Source organism: Lissotriton helveticus, chromosome 4_1, assembly GCF_964261635.1.
Source record: "Lissotriton helveticus chromosome 4_1, aLisHel1.1, whole genome shotgun sequence".
Taxonomy (NCBI): Eukaryota; Metazoa; Chordata; class Amphibia; order Caudata; family Salamandridae; genus Lissotriton; species Lissotriton helveticus.
Window position 1 is genome coordinate 593,724,380 of NC_136063.1, and position 19,175 is coordinate 593,743,554.

The 19,175-nt window shown below is 47.3% G+C and overlaps 1 protein-coding gene across 2 annotated transcripts in view; it reads left to right on the top strand.

Annotated features, from left to right (window-relative positions):
* Nucleotides 1-271: 271 nt before the first annotated feature.
* The window catches only part of ARMC1 (armadillo repeat containing 1), a 185,848-nt gene continuing 166,944 nt past the window's right edge, over nt 272-19,175 (top strand). For both annotated transcript variants that reach the window (XR_013610535.1, XM_078687241.1), the window contains exon 1: nt 272-510. The gene's annotated coding sequence lies outside the window, so the exon portion shown is untranslated. The remainder of the gene's footprint in view (nt 511-19,175) is intronic.

The window sequence follows — 19,175 nt, forward strand, 5'->3', positions numbered from 1 at the left end:
CCCGCTGTTTTTGTGCTCCCATAGCCCGCCTGCAGGTCAGACTTGATCTTAATATTTACAGACACTTGATCTCAGTACTTATACGCACGCGCACTGGGAAGGAGTTTACGAGAACATTATTAGTAATAACGAACACCACCGGCCATGTGCAGCTGAGCCATCGCTTCCGGAGCGAAAGTCTTTTTTTTTTTCCGGCGCAGCAGCGGGGCGATGATTTCCGGGGCAGAGGGTCATTTTTTCCTGGGCGGGTCATTTCCCTCCAACCAATCGCAAGATATCTGAGAGAGTACAGCCACTAAGACCCTTCAAAACCCTGCCAATCAATGCTAAGTAGCATTCCGATTGTCTCTCCCATACCTTCACTTATTCAAGTTCCCTCAGTGTCCTTCCTAGGTTGGAAATCGGTTTGGTTAAGCGCAAGACAGAAGCAATCGGAATTTCAGCAGTGCCTTTCGGAAGGCGGGAGGAACCTCCCACCGGACTCAGGAGGGTTGGCATGTATGACTGAAGGTACAGTGCCTAGTAGTTGTCCTGCTAACACCAGTGTACGTTTCAAGGATTTAACTATTCCATGTATATCAATATTTTGAATGAATCCAGAAAAGAGGGTTCTGGCTTACAGTCTACGGTTCTGGCTTACAGTCTAGGGACGTACGATATCTAAGATCGCGTGTTATTGTCTCCTTTTCCTTTCGACAGATGACTGGGAGTGAATTATGAACCTCTGTGATCGGTTTCATGGAGAGTGCTGTCACAGCCAATGTTTGTTAAGCTTTGATAATGCACAGTATCTGTAGAGACGAAGCGTACCACTTCTGTAGATGATATGTTCTTTATTCGATATATACAGGCCCCAACCGCAAGGGAGCACTAGGAGCAACCGTCTTCTCTCAATCCTTACTCCTCCAACTGTCTCAACCACAACAACATTCCAACTTACATAATAGTACATACTGACAGTGACGACACATTAAGACTATGAGTACCCACCAGGGACAATCCTGTTTCTTGATCACAACAGTATCCTGTGTTGTCTCGTAGTAACTGTCCGTTTTTCCTAGGGCACTCGCCCTTCTGGTGAATTGTGGCATCGGGGTTATGCACAGTTTAGAAAGAAATGCATATATATTTTTTTTAATCTTCTTTTTATTTTATTGTAAAAAGATCGACATAAAACAATACAAAGAACAAGCATTGAAATGCAATAGGTCTCGCAATAGAAGAGTTTGACATTTTTCGTTTTGCAAATGGATGAGTGACACCTATAGCATTTGGAATGCAACATGTTTTGTATTTACGTGACTTATATGACAGCTCTGGTCGTTATGCTACATCTCTAGATAGTTTTATCTTTCGCAAATGTGACACCTATTGTAACACAATATGTGTTGTGAGGGTGAGGGGTTGAGGGTGAGGGGTTGAGGGTGAGGTGTTGAGGGTGAGGTGTTGAGGGTGAGGGGTTGAGGGTGAGTGAGGGTGAGGGGTTGAGAGTGAGTGAGGGTGAGGGTGAGGGTGAGGCTGAGGGGTTGAGGGTGAGTGAGGGGTTGAGGGTGAAGGGTTGAGGGTGGGTGAGGGTGAGGGGTTGAGGGTGAGTGAGGGTGAGGGTTTGAGGGTGAGGGTGAGTGTGGGTGAGGGTGAGTGAGGGTGAGGTGTTGAGGGTGAGTGAGGGTGAGGGGTTGAGGGTGAGTGAGGGTGAGTGAGTGTGAGGGGTTGAGGGTGAGTGAGGGTGAGGCTGAGGGGTTGAGGGTGAGTGAGGGTGAGTGAGAGTGAGGGTGAGTGAGGGGTTGAGGGTGAAGGGTTGAGGGTGGGTGAGGGGTTGAGGGTGAGTGAGGGTGAGGGGTTGAGAGTGAGTGAGGGTGAGGGTGAGGCTGAGGGGTTGAGGGTGAGTGAGGGTGAGTGAGGGGTTGAGGGTGAAGGGTTGAGGGTGGGTGAGGGTGAGGGGTTGAGGGTGAGTGAGGGTGAGGGTTTGAGGGTGAGTGTGGGTGAGGGTGAGTGAGGGTGAGGTGTTGAGGGTGAGTGAGGGTGAGGGGTTGAGGGTGAGTGAGGGTGAGTGAGGGGTTGAGGGTGAAGGGTTGAGGGTGGGTGAGGGTGAGGGGTTGAGGGTGAGTGAGGGTGAGGGTTTGAGGGTGAGTGTGGGTGAGGGTGAGTGAGGGTGAGGTGTTGAGGGTGAGTGAGGGTGAGGGGTTGAGGGTGAGTGAGGGTGAGTGAGTGTGAGGGGTTGAGGGTGAGTGAGGGTGAGGCTGAGGGGTTGAGGGTGAGTGAGGGTGAGTGAGAGTGAGGGTGAGTGAGGGGTTGAGGGTGAAGGGTTGAGGGTGGGTGAGGGGTTGAGGGTGAGTGAGGGTGAGGGGTTGAGGGTGAGTGTGGGTGAGGGTGAGTGAGGGTGAGGTGTTGAGGGTGAGTGAGGGTGAGGGGTTGAGGGTGAGTGAGGGTGAGGGGTTGAGGGTGGGTGAGGGTGAGTGAGGGTGAGGGGTTGAGGGTGAGTGAGGGTGAGGGTGAGGCTGAGGGGTTGAGGGTGAGTGAGGGTGAGTGAGAGTGAGGGCGAGTGAGGGGTTGAGGGTGGAGGGTTGAGGGTGGGTGAGGGTGAGGGGTTGAGGGTGAGTGAGGGTGAGGGGTTGAGGGGTTGAGGGTGAGTGAGGGTGAGGCGTTGAGGGTGAGTGAGGGTGAGGGTGAGTGTGGGTGAGGGTGAGTGTGGGTGAGGGTGAGTGAGGGTGAGGGTGAGTGAGGGTGAGGGTGAGTGAGGGTGAGGGGTTGAGGGTGAGTGAGGGTGAGGGTGAGTGAGTGTGAGGGGTTGAGGGTGAGTGAGGGTGAGGGGTTGAGGGTGAGTGAGGGTGAGTGAGGGTGAGTGAGGGTGAGTGAGGGTGAGGGTGAGTGAGGGTGAGTGAGGGTGAGTGAGGGGTTGAGGGTGAAGGGTTGAGGGTGGGTGAGGGTGAGGGGTTGAGGGTGAGTGAGGGTGAGGGGTTGAGGGGTTGAGGGTGAGTGAGGGTGAGGCGTTGAGGGTGAGGGTGAGGGTGAGTGAGGGTGAGTGAGGGTGAGGGGTTGAGTGAGGGTGAGGGGTTGAGGGTGAGTGAGGGTGAGGGTGAGGGTGGGTGGGGGTGGGTGAGTGAGGGTGAGGGGTTGACGGTGAGTGAGGGTGAGGGGTTGAGGGTGAGTGAGGGTGAGGGTGGGTGGGGGTGGGTGAGGGTGGGTGAGGGTGAGGGGTTGAGGGTGGGTGAGGGTGAGTGAGGGTGAGGGGTTGAGGGTGAGTGAGGGTGAGGTGTTGAGGGTGACAGCGTTTCTTTTCAAAGGCAACCGAAGTGCAAACACAAGTGGATCCCTGCCCCTCACACAATGGTTTTTTGGGTACAATGTACAACGGCCGCCTGTGGGTCCTCGCCGGGCTTCCGAGAGGCAGGAAATACCGTTCATATGGAAATACCAGAAAGGAAATACCGTTCAAATGTTCATAATGTTGAAGAAGTCAGCTAGGGATCCGCTTAGTCATTGTGTGACCCCCTGTGAAATAAGTCCCTCTTGTCTTTACAATGCTGAATTGCAGTAGTTTAAGCAAAAAATACTTTGGGGAAGTTGTTAATGTCTTTATGTATTTGAAAAGCTAATTTGTCTATTTGTCTTTTCTCAATTTACAAAAAATGTTCAAGGCATTTTTGCATTTGATAGTAATTTTTATTGGACTTTGAAATGTTTGATTGTCACTCAGTGTTGTACAACAAACCCAAGGAAATACGATTTTAAAGAATGAGATGAAGAATGTTGGTGGTATTTAGTGCATGTATATCTTCTATATTAAATGTTTTAATAATTTGGAATAAGTGAATATTTTGTGTATGCAAGGTGTGTTGGCTTTCAATAGAAGCAAATCACGCGTTGTAGAGCATCCGGTTTACATTTAAAAATGCATGATTCTAGACGCATACAAAGATCTTGCAGCGTTGAGATGTGAAGCACCCTTCTAAATTATATTTTGGCTCATCGTAGTTACAAAAGAGTTTCACAAAAATGCATTCACAGTAGGCATTTGGGTCCCTGGTTTACACTGAGGTGCATTGTTATAGAGCAGTAGGTGCAAACGTAAAGCATGATATCATTTAAGAGTTTGCTAAATAAAAAATGCAAGAAGGCAACAAGCAGAGTTTATTATATAATGAATCTGGAGTTTTGTATTAAAAGGTACATTTATATGTAAAAATATGGATTCCACTTCTCCTTATAAATAAATGAAGTGCTCTGCAATTGGAGCCCACGGCTGTATGTAGGCGTAAGGATGCTGCAGTTGAAAGGGGCACGGGGGAGGTGTTTCCCGCTACAAAATATGTAATCGCCTCTGCGTGCTAGGCTCCGATGTATCCAGCTGTGCAGAAAAAGTAGCAACCATGAGACGTTCTCGGGCACTCGGCTCGTTCTTTTTCATTGCAACGGGATTTTACGTATTTCAGCAAACCCCTCGCAGAAGGAAATTCGGAATTTGCATACTCAAAATGGCGCACGCACCCTGGAGCATCATAACAAGTGGAACTGGTGTGATGTAATTCAAGTAAAGAACTAAATATGTGCTAAAATACAGGGACTTGTCTAGAAGAAGACGAGAGAGCTTGTTCTCGGAAACCGCATGACAGACATGGAAGAAAACTCGTACCGACAAACTCGCTGATAGGCTATGAGGAGCTCGCGCACTCACACGGATTTGGAATGCACACAGAACCCCTCCCCAACAAAACATTGTCTATGGCAAGGCATGTTTAGGCAACATACGCCCAAAAACATTGAATTAGAAATGACAACAAATAGCCGAAATAAACACAAACTTCATAACAAAGCAGAAAGGGTGAAAGCCTACACATTTAATATCCACAGCGAATTGTCTGACAATGTAGAAGCCCACAACTTACTGGCTGATTTATCGGCCTTGGGCTTCAAACAGTGCAACCAGGGCCCAACCCACCGTGCCGGTCATACTCTTGACTTAATTCTGTCCAACTCGCACTCTCTGACCTGTTATCCGCCAACACAGGTGGAGTGGACCGACCATTTTGTGATCAACTTCTCCATCCCTACCCTCACTGAGGAACACCCCCAACCTGTCCCCCTCCCGCTATGGCGCAGACAGTGGCACAAGGTGTCTGCAGATACTTTTAAAACAGTTTTTATCCCTCCGGATTTTTCTTCTGCTGATACCCCGGACACTGCCCTTTCTAAATATAATACTGCCTTGAACACGGCGGTGAACCTCATTGCCCCTCTAAGACTCTGCAACCAGCGATCTAACCGCAGGCAGGAGCCATGGTACTCTGACTCACTGCGCGCTGAAAAGAAAGCATGCAGGAAGTTGGAGAAGACCTGGCGAAGCTCGCAGAATGTCGTGGATAAGGCTCGCTATCACTCGGCCCTGAGACTCTACCATAGGAACATTAGAGCGGCTCGCAAAAACCACATTGTCTCCCAACTATCTATGGCAGGCAATGACTCTAAATTACTGTACCAGGTTCTCTGTACCTTCACTAAGCCCCTTGCGTGCGACAGCCCAGAGACGTTGTCCCAAAAACTATGTGAGGAAACTGCCGGGTTTTTTGCCAATAAGATGGATGCAATCTACCATAATATTGCTCAATCCATCACTTCGGTTGGCATTAATGATCCCTCTCCCTGCCTTCAGCCTGGAACTGTCGGTCCCTGCCCTTCCTTACTGTCCTCTATTCCTGAGATTAGTCTTGACCAAGTCAACTCCCTGATTGGGACAATTAAATCAGGCAGCCCGGTGGACCCTGTACCCGCTGTATCATGCACCTTATAGGGAATGCCCTTAGTCCCACTATCCAGACGGTCATCAATCGCTCTCTTTCTGAAGGATCGGTCCCTCTGGAGTGGAAGAAGGCCATGGTCAAGCCCATTAGGAAAAATACCTCCATCCCTTGGTCGGACATGACCAACTTGAGGCCAATTTCCCTTTTGCCGTTTGTCGGCAAATTGATGGAGAAACACGTCAACCACCACCTCTCCAGCTTCATTGAGCTGTCTTGACCACTCTCAGTCAGGGTTCAGACCTAGGTATAGTACCGAGACTGCTCTTCTTTCTGTCACGGATGCTATACGCATGTCTCTGGACAGGGGTTTGTCTGTGGTGTTGGTGCTGTTGGACTTGTCCGCAGCATTCGACACCATATCCCACACCATTCTCCTAACCAGACTAAAGGAGATTGGCATAGACAAATCCGCCCTGGCTTGGTTCACCAGCTTTCTTGCAGAGCGCACCCAGAAGGTTAATATGGGCTCCTTTAGTTCCACTTCTACCAACATTACCAGAGGAGTCCCGCAGGGCTCTTGTCTCAGCCCTACGCTGTTTAATGTGTATGTCTCCTCTCTGGCCAACATCATGAGGTCTTTTGGGTTTCTGCCAATCTCTTACGCTGACGACACGCAGCTGCTGTTTACCTTTAAAACCTTTACCCCGGAGATAAGGCAAGCTTTCTCTAACGGCATGACTGCGATTGCCAGCTGGATGGCTAGGAACTTTCTCCAGTGTAATGTGGGAAAGTCTGAAGTCATGTTGTTTGGAGAGGCAAAAATCCTGTGGACCCCTGATTGGTGGCCCACAAGTCTGGGGAAGGCCCCTTCCCCCAAACAGGTGGTGAAAAATCTGGGGGTCCGTCTTGACCATGACCTCTCGCTTGCTCATCATGCCAACATCACGGCGGGATCCTGCTACCATGTCATCAGCCTCCTTCGGAAAGTATTTCCTCTTCTCCCTGACTGCACAAGGAAGACCTTGGTCCAGGCCCTCGTTCTGAGCCGCCTGGACTACTGCAATGGCCTACTTTTAGCAGCCAATGAAGGAGTGCTCAACAAATTACAGGTGGTACAGAACACCGCTGCTCGCCTGGTGAGCAATGCCCCCCCCAGAACACCATCCCTGCCCCTTCTTAAAGCGCTCCACTGGCTCCCCATCCGGAAGCGGGTGGAATTTAAGATCTGTTGTGTGATACATAAGAGCCTTCACAACCTAGGGCCTCACTATCTGGCCGAAAAATGTGTCCACCACCGCCCTTCTCGTAACCTAAGGTCTAGCAATCAGTTGCTACTTCAGATTCCCCGACACAATAAGACCAGACAGGGAGGCCGCGCTCTCTCCGTTATGGGTCCCCGTTTGTGGAATAACCTTCCCCTCTCACTTAGACAGTGTTCGAGCCATCAAGCATTCAGGAAATGTCTCAAGACAACTCTATTTTAGAGCTAGCGCAAGTCTTGACCTGTTCACTCTACAGCACCGCGCGGAGATACACCTTCGGGTGTGATTCAGGCGCGTTACAAGCCCATAAATAAAATAAATAAATAAATTTGTGGGATTTTTAGTTAAACATAAAACAGAGCCCAACGATGATGGGTGTTTTTTTACCACTAGCTGAACGAGGCTCCAGGGTTTATTACTGAGCTTTTCAGAAGAATAAAATGCTGACTCGACCCTGCCAGGATTTAAATTTGTGTGACACGAAAAGATTGTGCACAGACCTCAGAAGCCAGCTCTCATTCGACGGTGCTATCGCACCACATTCTGCTTTAATAAACGACTCGCATTTGAAAATGCCTGCATAAAAATAGGCTGTGGACCGAGCATCATAGATTACCAACTCTCTATGTGCCAGTGATTCACCTTATTTGAATTATGTTCCTCACATTATTAAATGTGTTTAAATCATAGAATGGTAATGGTAATGCAAAAAAAAAAAAAACAAGACGGAGGGCATTGCTGTGGGGAGGGGGTGGAGGAGAAATGCACACGGCGGGCAGGGGAGGGGGCGGAGCGGGGAGAGCGGCATGTGGGTGTGAAGAAGCCGGGGCCTTTGAAGTGAAGCTAAGCTTCACTTCAAAAGGTGTCGGAGGAATGCGGCTGGGGGAACAGACGGCGATTGCGGCTGAGGGAACTGATGTGCACGCGCTTTTAAGCTCAATGCACATGCGCATTGAGCTTAAAAGTCACGGGCACTGCAAGGAATCGCCACGATTCCTTGCTTGTTAGTTAAAGGTTGTTTAAGCCGCAATAGGCTCGCAAGCTCGATGCGCATGCACATCGACAGGCGAGACCTAAAAACGGGTGCAGTAAGTAAAAGCAGTATCTGAGATATTAAAAGATGAGCAGCCTAAATTGCAAATAATTACAAGACAATACAGTGGGTCAGGAGTACATACAGATAAATCACGGTCACATTATTCCATTAGAGCACTACGGTGTCCCATTATCTATATGGAAAGGGGAAGTGTCGCTAAAGGGGGCACAGAGAAAACCCCTACTCTCGTTCCATGGGCCCCATATTTTCGTCCATGTGCCTGGGCATGCCTGCTTTCATAGACCACCCTCTCCACTTGCATACACCAGTCTATGTCGGACTCCCAATCAACATGTCTGGGCCCGACCCCCTACCTTCCATGCGCTTTGCCACCATACAACCCAGCGAGACCCACATTTGTTCTGTTCTCAACAGATCCGTTGCCACCCAGATGTTCAATAGACAAAGCCGAGGGGATACCTCAATGGGTTTCCGACATATCTGAGACATAGTGGACACTATTCTACCCAAATAGCGCTGGAGGACAGGATATTCCCACCGGTGATGTAAAATAGGTACAGGTAGAGCCACAGCCCCGGGGGCAGGCCGGGGATCCAAGAAGCCCCTTCTTAACAAGTGCTGTACTGGTATAGTAGGCTCTATGAAGTATATTAAGCTGTATAAGTGTAGTGTAGTTCCTATATTCCTAATAGGCTCTGCGCATTGGAATAATATATCCTATAGATTAGACGTAGGACTGAGGTCGACTAGGTCTCTATCGAATATATTAAACTTAGTAGTGAGTGCCAGCTAGCTCAGAGGACACTAGAAACTTTCTCGAATTCACAAGAAGGGATTAGTTTCTGACAACCGCATAAACATGACAACTTTGTTTCACCAAGAATAAAAAGGTATCTTCTGAGTTGTGGAAACAATAGATAAGTATTTCACTCAGTCACCCGTGCATGCTCTGTTTCTACTGAGGTGCATAGAAATAGAGAGACAGGCGTTTTCAATAAAAGGTTTTATTGAACAGTCTTCTTTCCCATGCAAGTAAGGTGAACTGCTACAATCGTAATGCAGACTGCAAAGTATAATGCGTACAGCGAGAGCAATATTATAAAATAATACTGTAAGAGCATTGTATGGTTTCTAAACCATATATAAATGCATACATAAATAACTGGCTAAAAGTACTCAACTGGTGCTTCTAAAATACGCCTACCCCAATGTACCTAACTTAAGTCTAGTACGCGGGAAAGGAGTAAGTGTAGCACAGGTTTAGATTTTCTTTGCCAAGAATCTATCCAAGGTTTCTCTAGGTTCTAATCAGCTCAATACCTTAGTTTATAATGAAGGAGGTCTGGTATCTCAGTCTCGGGTCTCGATTTCCCAACACCCCGCAAGGGGAGCTTGGAAACACTGGAGCTGGATTCTCGGTGAGAGAAATGCAGCCTCTCGATCAGTGCGTCAGCTGGAGGGTCGGCTTCCTTCAGTACTTGCTGTAGCGAGCTGCGTCGGGCAAGTAGATGGTCGAACTACTCCGAACCATCGTGTCTTGCTAGAGCAAGTGAAGGCATATTTATACCTTGAAGGTGCCTAGTTTGCCTCCTTCCAGTCCTCCTCGGTCATGTTCCCCACATCGTCTGCCCATTTCATGCGTATTGTATCGTGAGTTTCCGGTAAGTTATTGGTGATTTTATGATAGTGGTATGGCTTTTTCTGTGAGGTTGTCGTCCAAAAGCCTATCTTCTAAAGGCGAGGAAACTGGTGGGTCGGAGCCCTTGGGAATTACTTTATATAATGCAATTCTTGCCTGAAGATCCCCAGGAGATCTTCCTCTAAAAGAGCCTTGGAGGCGCTGCACTGGCTCCCTGTTAGGGAACGCATAGAAGTTAAAGCACTCTGTATCAGCCACAGGATTGCCCACGGAAAGGGGCCGGGTTTTCTGCGCAATCTGCTTCTTCCTTATAAGCCTATTCGGCTCCTGCGTTCTATGGGCGCAGGCCTGTTCCTGGTCCCTAGAATTAACAGGGCAAGAATGGGAGGGCGCTCCTTTCGCTTCTTAGCTGCACAAAGATGGAACTCCCTTCCACAGAAGCTCCGCTTGGAGCCTTCTGAGGCATTGTTCCGGAAAGAACTGAAAACTTTTTTGTTTCCAACATCCTAAACTATCGGCACATGTCTTGCGTCACCTCCTCCAGCTGCTGCTCAGTCTTGATAGCGCGGGGACACACCGATAGGTGAAACCAGGCGCTTTAAAAATTCTGAATTATTATTATTATTTAAGATATCTAAAAGTTTCCGTCTCGTGCAACTGGTACGTGGAGAAGCGTGGCTCAGTGGTTAGAGGCGGCAGACCCGGAAGCTGAGATCAGCCGTGGACCAGGGTTCGGTTCCCCGCCTCGGCGGGTCTCGGGCTCAAAAAATTCACGGACTCGACAACTCTCGCTCCGGTGCCTACTCGACTCACGGGGTCACACTCTGCGACTCTGGGCAATAGCTTGCTTAATCTCCACTGCGGCCCCTCACGGCGGGATGCCTGGCTTTCACCTTGTGGATACCCTGCCGGGGTACCTCACAGGGGAATACCAGGACGGGTTCCCTAAGCAAGCGCCTTGATGCCTTCGGGTGATACGTGCGCTATATAAGTCGCAATACATTTACATTTGGTACTATGCTTATAGCTCCCCGAACGGGACAACCCTGCCCTTTGCCCACATGTCCCCTGATGTGGTGAGACCGATCAGGTCCCATTTGTCAAATCTCTGCTGTTTTGAAAGCATATTAGAAATCAATGTGGGGGGGGAAGGAATGAGTGATCATTCAGTTTCCTTAAGTTTGAAATCAACTAATCAATTGGAGAAAGATCACTTGTCCTGCATAACCAGTGTATGCAGTTTTTGTTCTTACCAGTCCCAATATAACCCTCATGCACGTGTGTTAGATGGCTGTTCGAGCGGTTTATCTTGATTCTCCGCTTTCCCTCACACGTGTGTGCATAATCATCGTTTTTTTGTTTGTTTTATGCACCCTCCACCAGGAGGTTGTACCCTTGGTTAGGATCAGTAGTGATCAGTGATTGGTGTGTGAAAAAGTGAGGGGAATATATTAAAAATCTCTCATTTCCAGAATTATGTGTTTATTAGTTCTGGTTTGGAGATAATAAAATGAATTGTAAGTGAATGAGAGTGGTTATGACTCTCTCACATTAACATTAGTGAAGTAGGTCGACATGTTTCAGCCCTTGTGTGCCAGTCGGTCAGTGGGCTTTCTTCAGGGCCAATGTGATAAGTGTGGAGAGGCCAATAGGCATCTCTAGATGTGTGAAGCGATACTGGTGTTTCCTAGTATACTCGTATTCGATTATGAAGTATTATTCATAATGGCTCCTTGACGGACTCTAGGTACCTGTAAATAAAAACATATACACTAGACAAAGGGTAGGGGTTTGGATTTACATTTAACTGGTAAAACTGGTTAAGTAACCAGGAACAGTTTGCACTGTTTTAGCGTAACAACTAAAAGATAGCAATACTTTATCCAACTGTCCTTAACTCTAGGTCAGGGTCAACTCACGCAACCATAGCAATATGTTGTATCTCTTGGCAAGTTGAAATCAACCTCTGTAATTATGTGGTTTCAAAATGCATGCACACCACTGTTTTCTTTCTAATATGCCACCTGAATGAAGATAAACCGCTCGAACAGCCATCTAACACACGTGCATGAGGGTTATATTGGGACTGGTAAGAAGAAAAACTGCATACCCTGGTTATGCAGGACAAGTGATCTTTCTCCAATTGATTAGTTGTTTTGAAAGCATACCCAAGTGGCAGGACTCCAGCAGTGGAGTGAACCGCGTAATCTTACCCTTCCAGCCTAAGGCAGCAGTTGCTGCATGCCAGATGGAAACCGTAGAAGAAGTCGGGGTAAATTTAGGTGCGTATCTCGTCCCTCCATATAGCGTCCTCAGATGATTGCCAGCAACCATATTATATCTGTCCATTCTGTATGCTTGGTCAGTAATGGGACGATGTGTCCAATGATTAGGGACCACTAACTGTGAGGCCCAATAGTATAATCTGATTGCGGGCAAGGCGATACCCCCATCATACCAGCTTTTTGTGAGTTTGTTAAGAGGGATTCAGGGTGTGCCATTGTTCCAAAGTAGAGTGCGTACTTCAGAATCAACCGACTGAAAATAGTGAGGTGGAATTGAATATGGCGAATTCTGTAAGCCTTAAAGGAAACGGGGAAGTGCCATAATTTTGTAAAGGGCGGCCCTTCCTAACAACGTAAGAGGTAGTGTTTTCCAATGTTATACATCGGTCTGGAGAAGATGTAAAGGAGGTAAGAAATTCCGTTGGTAGAAAACCTCTGCGTCTCTCCTAATATATATATGCCCAGATATCGGAAACTGCCTGTGACTATGGTGGCACCACAACCCGTGGGGAGAACCGGGGGGTCCTCGCTTAAAACCTATACCAAAGATTTATCCCAGTTGATGACGTAACCGGAATATTTTTGGAAGAGGGCAAAAATATGTAATACCCGGTGGATCGAGAATCGGGGCCTGACTAGGTAAAGGAGAATATCATCAGCATAGAGGGAGATTCTACTTGACCCCTCTGGCGACCAATTAAGTCCCTGAATAAGGGGGTCGCCTCTACTCCATAGGGCCATGGGTTCCAAAGCAAACAATGGCGCTGACGGGGGCAGCCCTGCCTTGTACCTTTTCCCAGTTCAAAGATTGGAGACCTGCCACCGTTAACCGTAATCTGGGCCTGGGCTTTTGAGTAAAGAAGACACACCCAGGATAAAAACCGCTCACCAAATCCGTATCTCTTGAGTGAGGCAAACAAGAAGGGCCATTCTATCATGTCGAAGGCCATCTTGGCGTCTGGAGACATAATCACAGAATCTTCTTGTATGGTGGAAACTCTACCAAGTACCCCGAAGAGGCGACAGAGATTGAGCGCAGTGTTCCTAGCTGGCATAAATCCGGACTGGTCCGGGTGAATCAATTTGTGGAGATATGGCGAAAGGCGGAGAGCCAACATTTTGGCTAATATCTTAACCTCTGGGTCAAGAAGAGATACAGGTCTACAGGAACAGCATCGCTCCGGGGGTTTGCCCTTTTTATTTATAACGACAATATTTCCCAGTTTCTGCGTTTCAGGCAGGATCCCTTGAGCGACACCCCCATCATACATTCAGACAAGAAACGGAGCGATCGTTAAGGAGACGGTTTTATAAAGTTCAATTAGGAGGCCACACGGGCTCATAGCTTTCCCAGATTGTGATGCACCAATCGCCTTAGATACCTCATCAGGATTCAAATTGGCATCAAGCTCTTACGTCCTGTGGATCTAACACTGGCAGGGGCAGAGTGGAGAGCAATTTGTCCGCCTCCTCTTGAGTAGATGTGGATGAGAGGACATAAACCCGCTCGAAATGTTTAGCGAATGTCTCTGCAGTCCCGTTTCTATCACGTTGGCTCACTCCGTCTTGGTCTACAATTTCAACCACCCATCTATTGGCTAACTCTCGGCTATCTAGCCATGCCAACAGCTTACTAGCTTTATCACCGATATCATACACTCGGTGTTGAGTGGCACGGTATTGGGCCTTGGTCGCCTCTTCTGCGATATCTCTGTATTCTTTTTTTGTTTGGTGGCCAATTTATGCGAGGCATCTGACGATGCAGATGCCACCAATCTGTTTTCAAGGAGAGGTACCTCTCTCTCAATGTCTTTCAACTGTTTACGTATTTCCTTTTTGTGGCCTGCTACTGCAGCCACTCCACAGCCCCGGATCACTGTCTTGTATGCCTCCCATAATGTTACATCCCAGTCAACCGAGCCATGTTTTTCTTTGAAATAGTGTTTGGTGGCTCCTTCAATTTATCCTGGTTAGCTGGTATTCTAAGGTACTAAGGCCTAAGAACCATTTCACGGTGAGTGTGCGGTGGCGCACCACCATACCAAGTCATAATGGGTGAGTGGTCAGAGATACCCCTAGGGAGAAAGGAGCTTGCGCCAAACATGGGAAGTTGGGTGGCTTTGCTAAAAAAGGAATCAATGCGGGACATGCTCCCATGGACCCCTGGAGTGGTAGGGTAGCATATTCGCCATACATCTATCAGTCCCATGGCCCCCAGAAAATCTGCCATTAACTTTCCCCAAGGTTCCCCTCGCCTGGATGGCTGGGGGTCAAGTTCACCATTCAGGGCAGCGTTAGTCTCCCCCATCAGTATGTTTCCATCAGGCAGTTGCAGCATGTGTGTGCATAGGTCAATCAAGGTAGAGGATTGCAGCTTGGGGGGGTACATATAAGGAGGTCACATTGAGTGGCCTACCCTCACACTGTCCAGAGACCGGGAAAAAGCGGCCCAGAGGGTCGCAAGCATAGTTCCCTCTAACATGGGGTGAGCACACGCACCCAAGCATTCCTCCAGCGCGCACAAACACTTGTAAAGCGCGCATATTACCATGAGTCCATTCCTCAACCACGTAAGTAAATATACATATGCAGATGAACGGGGTAAAACCGTCACTTTCTGGGCAAAGTGCGAGGAGCAGTGGCGGTGCTTTTGCAAGGCCAGACGGAAGAGAAACTATTCTTCCACGAACACTCCAGGTATGCTGTAGATTACAAAGCTCACAGCTTCTACACTTGCTACCTGCTCTGTTGATGTGAGGAGGCAGAAAAGCTTTGCAGTGGTGGCGTGATGTAATGGCAGCGCTGCTCACTTTGGAATGGAGGATCTGTGTTCGACTGAAAGTAAAAATATGTATTTTTTTTTCCGGCCCCCAGAAAAGCTTCTGAAAGTGCATCCTAATATACAGAGATTTTCATTCAGCGATTCTGTATTAAACCTAATGGCGCTGGTGAGAGGCTGCGATCAGGCTGTAATTTGAGGGCACTCCAAAAAGTAAACCCAGGGGCAGCTGGCTATGCACATAGAACTTTCCCTGCTCTCTCATTGAGAGGGGCAGGGGGGAGGCAGTGTTAACCCTCAAGGGAAATGGTTTCCAAGCTGTGCATTTTCAACATACCTTGACTCTGGGCAAATCACGTTATCTCCCCCTTTCTTAAAAAGAAATCTTAATGAGTCTTTGTGTAATGCAACTGGTGGTCATGCATAGTGCTCCAGTGTCTGTACCAAGTTAGCGCTATATAAAACAGAAAAACTAGCAACGTTTGGGGACACAACGCAGAAATTAAAGTATTGGAGACACCATATATTTATTTATTGTCGTGGAACTGGCCTGCATTGAAGTGTAGCTGACCCTGTTATGTGATAGACTGTTCCTAAGCGCATGTTTAAAACCATTCACTTTTAATAAATACTTTCCAAATATTTGTATGCATTAAAGGGAAACACTTCCACATACTAAAGAAATACACTTTCTTGAATAGTGAATGCAACTTTATCATATTCTAACATGTTTGTTGAATGGTATACATTTCAAATATTTTCAGGGGTCAGCCCGTACAAATAAGAGCGCAGCCCTTTTCCTATGATGCTGTTAGAATTTGGGGAGTTGGGAGAATGAATGGCTCTGTCTGGCTTTTTTCAAGTAGGAGCTGATCTTAGAACCACATGCACTTTATTGCCAATTCGCCATGAAACCACCACAGAGTCCTCATTGATGTGCAAACTCAGAAAGGGGGTGCAGTCACAGAGTCATGGAAAGCAGGGTCTCTGGCTGTGAACTTAAACTTGTTTTAAACTCTGCAGCAAAGGATTTGGCAACAAGAACAAATGTGATAGTAAATCTGTTCTAGTTTAATTGATTCCAAAGACTGCATTTTAAAATAAATATCTCATGTGGTTAAGACACCCTCTGCAGAGATGTTTGTCTGCCCAGGATACCTTAGGGGATAATAGTAATGGTCATATAACTCTGGTGGTTAGTGCAGTTGCTGGAGAGATATGTGTTTTGTCTAGTTCCAGTTTTGATTCATAATGCTGCAGAGAGGGTTAATGCATCTCCTGTAAAGCACATCCTGTAACATGCAAATCACATTTTCTTAGATAGGTAAGTGGGCTACTACTTTTGACACATATCCTTTACGTCTTGCAGTCCATAAATTGCCTTCCTAATGTAGCACAGTGAGCTATATCCCAGCGTCAACAAGTCTCTTGCAAACTGCAAGGCATGACTTTAGAACCTTATTGTTTTTGTACTATATCTGTCATATGGTGCTGCTAAAAAGGATTCTCTTGGATAGTAATACATTTTTATAAATACAGACCACCCCAGTACTGTTTGATTTTTTTATCCATACTTTTTGTTTCTCCCAGTTATGTACTCTTAACATATGCCTAACCTCTTAGAGTAAATCCATGTAACTAATGTAGGAAGGGTAAACAAAGTCAAAAACCTGCTTCAAATGTTTCTTTTAGGTACTTGACTTGTAAAGTTATATGTGTGTGCCTTTGTTTATCCTCCATTATGTTGGAATCTAGGCATTAGGCTCCAGGTGGCTCCCAGCCAGGATCATTCTTAAACTAAAGTAGGGTTGCTGGCCCTTTAAATGAGTCTGTATTTTGGGCAAACTTGTAAATAAGAAATCCCCTTCCTTCACTGCATACAAGTTTCTGCTCAGAACTGAAAGCAGACAACCTGCGGGCCCTGCTCAATGTGTTCCGGTGTTGGCAAGTTACACTGGGATAAATGTTAGCATATTTGACTTGGTCCAGCCCAGATCTCGGTTCAACCTCAATAATAACTGCCTCATTCTTCTGCAATATTTATAACGGTAGCACCTTCTGTGTCCTGTCCTTTTCTAAAACTGCATTGCAAAACAGTTTCAAGACTTTATTAAATAGAGCTGTATGTGTGTATGATGCACCTGTTTCGCACTCATAGTAAACAAAGGTTTGGAGTGGTGATTGCCACAGATATATATTGCTGAGTGAAGCACTCGAATGCATGATCAGTTGCTTGGTGCACATAGCCTTGGTTGCAGTGCACAGAGACCTTGAACTGCCGCACACAGATGAAAAAATTTAGAGGGAACATTGGTCGCAAGTGGTTTTATGGACCTGAAAAAGGAGGGAGTTGCTTACAAGGATGCCCACCCCTCTGGATCCGCGAGTAAAACCTGCGTGAGCTATCAGTTTATAACCCCACCTATTAAGTGCACAGTTAGAGGTACCTTGTATGTGTGTTTCTTGAAGTAATACGTGGTCAGGGCCCTGCTGTTTCAAATATTGAAGACTATTCCCCTCTTAATCCGGTCTCCTAGTCCATTCGCATTCCACAAGAGTAATTTATGGCGACCCAAAGCTGGATTTGTATTATGGCCAACACTTATCTGTATTTATAACCAGGTGACTTGCTTTCATCCAGGACAGTGGAGCAACAATGAATAACTATACGACACTTAAGAGCCCCGACTCGAGTTGGGCATGTTACACTTTTGACCACAAGAAACTTTTGAGATAGAGTGTTAGTGGCCCAGGTGGCTGTAGAAGTGACCTCAGCAATCGGACTTCACCAAAAGTACAAGAAAAAGCTACAAAGAAAATTGACCCATACCTTCGTAACGACCCACATGGCATTGAAGGCAACATTTATAGGCACACTGCACAAACAACCCATTATAAAACCGTAACAAACCCCTGTGAAAAACCCTGGATCCCCCCCCCACACCTTGCCTCTCTGCAACGTGGACTCAGAACTTCCCATCCCCCAATCTTGCAGTGCGCCTGTGTACCCCAAACAGCAAAACTGTGTAGAGGGAACGCTACACAGCCGAACTACCCAAGAACATGACCGTCCTCTCCAGAAAAACATTTACGTTTGCCCCAGACAGCTAACATCATACCATAGTAATTATAATTGAGGCGGCATACATCTGCCCAGATCAAACCACTTCTACCACAACCGTGGTCTATGAAGATGGAACTTGGACACAAGCTGTGAGTTACTACGTCCTGTAAAGACCAACTATAAAATAATGGTGTGAGCCTCAAGCGAACATTCATCAAGCATAGTTACCCTTGCCCCGGTGGGCTCACAAATGCACGAAAGTCAGCTTGATATCCGGAGTCTTTACAGGACAGGAAAGGTCGGACAGTCCCTCACAGCAGGTAAGGGTCTATTGTTATTCAAACTCTGTTGTGTCAAGCGGGTTGCTCCAGACAACCCTCCTGCCTTTGTGAACAATCAGGAGAGGAGTAGTTCTGAGAGTTGGAGGAGCGCCAACCTTCCAACCAGTCCCAGGCAGCTTCTGGGGACTGGAAAAACCATGACTTTCCATCTGATTGCACTCGTAGTTTAGCTAGAAAAAGCATTAAAAATGTCAAGTTATGGCTCCTAAGCACCCGTTTTACTTCTAAGAAGGACCTGTGCTTTTTTTGCACCTGATAAGTGAAATCCGGGAAAAAGGTGATGGTCGAGTTCTCAAACTAAAGTGGTGGGCTGGCTCTCGCTGTCTGGAGGATCGCTTCCCTATCCCGTAAGTTGAAGATCCTCGCCAGGATGGGACGCGGCGGAGCGCCCGGCCTCGGAGTCCTCCCAGGAACCCAATGGGCACGCTCGGCTGAAAAATATTTTGAGAGCGGGCTGTAAGTGAGTCTGAATTAAGTCCTCCACAAAAAGGTCCGCAGCTTGCCCGTCCGCCCGTTCAGGCACTCCCAGAATGCGTACGTTATTTGTGCGCGCGCGGCTTTCATAATCTTCCAACTTTGCTTCTAAGTCTGATGTTTGGGCTTGCAGACGCTTGACCGTCTTTGTCGTAGAGTGTTGAAGATTTGCGACAGAATCCTCAGTTGCCTTGACCCTATCTCCCATATTTCTCAGGTCGTCGCGGATAAGGTTGACCTCTATAGACACAGTGTCTATTTTATTTTCCAGTGCCGAACGGACTCCCTGAATCTCCTCCATGATATCCACCAGCGTTGAAGCCCCCTCGTCAGTTTGCTGTTTCGCCTCATGTTCATCCTGTTTCCCAGCAGCAGCGACGGATGTAGAGTGAGCGAACTTCGCCAACTTTATTACATGGGTTTGTTTGGAGCCTTTTGCTGTGGCCATTGTGTCCCACGTTGGGGCTGAGAGGAGAGCTCAAACATTGAGGAAAAAACGGGTCCCAGACAGTAAAGCCGACTAACTGCGCAGCTGA